This window comes from Magnolia sinica, chromosome 11 (assembly GCF_029962835.1).
Source record: "Magnolia sinica isolate HGM2019 chromosome 11, MsV1, whole genome shotgun sequence".
Taxonomy (NCBI): Eukaryota; Viridiplantae; Streptophyta; class Magnoliopsida; order Magnoliales; family Magnoliaceae; genus Magnolia; species Magnolia sinica.
Window position 1 is genome coordinate 29674874 of NC_080583.1, and position 2599 is coordinate 29677472.

Sequence of the window (2599 nt, forward strand, 5' to 3'; positions counted from 1 at the left end):
CTGGAACGTGAAGACAAGGAGAGAAAAGGGAATTCTTTTCTGTTCCTTATTTTCTTTTCCTTATTTTTCTTTGCTGTTGTTTTATTTTTCTTTTTTTCCTGATGACTCCTAAGGTTATTAGCCTAATCATGGTCGGCTAAACCTCTTAGCTAGGGCTAAGAGGTGAAGCTTGTAGCGTGATGGGGGACTTTTAGCTGGTGCTTTATATTTACATTGAATTGAATTTGATAATAGTTTGATTTCATGGAATGCTTTCAGTTTTTAATGGTTTGTTGTGACTGAAATTACAATAGATCTGCGTGGCTTTGAGTATTTCTTTCTCCTTTTTATGTTTATGACGTCAAGAAGCCCTGTTGTTCGCCATCGTCTCATGGGCATGGTCGGATGACGGTACCCTTCCTAACCTTCATGCATTGTTGATTGGTTGGTAATTAGTTTAATTCTGTTGTTTGCTTTGTCTCCTGGGCATGGTTTGATGATGGAATCCATTCTAATTCATATACCTTTCATCTCGTGAAAACTAGCTCAAGTACGTTCAGCTTAATTTCCATAATTTTTAATGCAGCCATAAGATCTCCCTGATCTCTACAAGTGGATCCTCTGAATCCCTAGTTTCCCTTCCCTGAATTGTTTAAGCTTTAGATAATTATTCCACAATTATTCCTTAAATCCTATTTGATTTAGATTACATCTTAGTCTAGTTCTAGTTCTACATAGTTTCAGGTAACGTACAAGTATCAGTCCCTTAGGATTCGACCTCGGTCTCACCGAGTTTATTACTACATCACAACCCTATACTTGGGGAGTGAACAAGTTTTTGGCACCATTGCCGGGGACTGACAGTTGCGATTCTCTGAAATTAATTAGGTTTAGAATTAGTTTAAGATTAGAATTGGACTAACTTTAGTTTTAGATTTTTTTTGAACTAACTTGTTTCCCTGTTTTGTAGGATCCTGACATAAGTTTCTAAATTGGTAATTCCTTCCTAATTTCTCTACTTTTTCTACTTTTACAATTAGGGTTTAAATTTTAGAAATTTTCTAATTCTAGTATTTTCCTATTTTTAGGAAATAGTTTATTTTTAAAAACTTTCCTCTTTTTGTTTTTAGAAACTAGGTTAGTTATTTCCCTTTTTAGAAATTCTTTCTTATTTTGGCTCTTTTAGAATCTAACTTTGTTTCCTAATTTATTTTTAGAAATTTTCTACTTGTAGACTTTTGGTTTAAAAACTAACTCTCATATTTTGTAGGCCTTTAAGATAGAAATTTCTAATTCGGTGAGCTCCTTCTCTACTTTCTATTTTTCAGTTCTCTTTTAGTAATTTACTTTCTAGTTTAGGACTTTCCTAATTTATTTTAGAAATTTTCACTTTCTTTTAGGAATTCTTTCTTTTAGAAATCAATTTACTGCTATCTTTCTTTTAAAGGATTTATCTTCTCTTTTTAGAATCTAACTTATTTTGTTTTCTTTTGCAGATCGTTAACTTAGGGACTTCAATTTGGTAATTTCTTTCCAACTCTCTCTTTCTTTCTAGATTTTCTTTTCGTTTCGAATTTGATTGGGCCCGTGACAACACTCAACGTCTCTTGACTGAAGGAGGATTGGTTGAGGGGTTAACTATCCATCGCAGGACTAGACACCACTCGAAATCCTCTGAGTTAATTGAAGTAATGGCTGAGAACCAACCTCTTCTACCTCAACCCAGGGTGGAGGACATTCAGGATGAGAATGAGGTGCATCAAGCACCCCTGCCACGTACCTTACGAGATTATTTACAACCAGTGAGGGTGAGTATGCCCTCATGCATGATTTTTTCTGAAAATACAGGACACATGGACATCAAGCCAGGGGTTATCAAACTCCTTCCTAAGTTCCATGGGCTTGAATCTGAAGAACCATATCCACATTTGAAAGAGTTTGATGAGATCAGAGCCACTTTATATTTTCAAAACGTATCTGAGGACACAGTCAGGCTAAGACTCTTTCCTTTTTCCTTAAAAGAGAAGGCTAAGACGTGGTTACATTCACTACGTCCTAGATCCATTAGCACATGGAATGATATGCAAAGGGAATTTATAAAGAAATTTTTTTAACATCATAAAACGATTACCCTTAGAAAAGCAATCATGAACTTCACCCAAAAGGAGGATGAAATATTTTACCAATGTTGGGAAAGGTTCAAGGATTTGGTCAGTTCATGCCCACAACACGGTTTTGAAACGTGGCACATTATAAATTTTTTCTACGATGGACTGACATCTTCCATGCGCCAAATGGTCGAGACAATATGTAATGGAGAATTCATTAATAAAAATGTTGACGAGGTATGGGATTACCTCGATAGTCTTGCTGAGAAAACACAATCATGGGACTATTACTCAAAGTCGAACATCATGTTTAGGCCGACTCAATTAAAGGAGAAAGGTGGATTATATCTCTTGAAAGAAGAGGATGATCTCAAGTGTAAAGTGACTACGCTCATAAGGAAAGTTGAGGCCATGGAAGGAAAGAAGGATAAGGTTAATGAAAGTGTTTGCGACATCTGTGATTGCAACATTCATACAACTGAAAATTGCCCTACAATACCCACCTTTCGAGA

At 35.7% G+C, this 2599-nt stretch overlaps 1 non-coding gene across 1 annotated transcript; it reads right to left on the reverse strand.

The window, feature by feature from the left end:
* Positions 1–2108: 2108 nt before the first annotated feature.
* On the reverse strand, positions 2109–2215 carry LOC131219719 (small nucleolar RNA R71). Its single transcript, XR_009158364.1, has one exon. It is a non-coding gene; the product is annotated as a small nucleolar RNA R71 (small nucleolar RNA).
* Between the last annotated feature and the right edge of the window lie 384 nt (positions 2216–2599).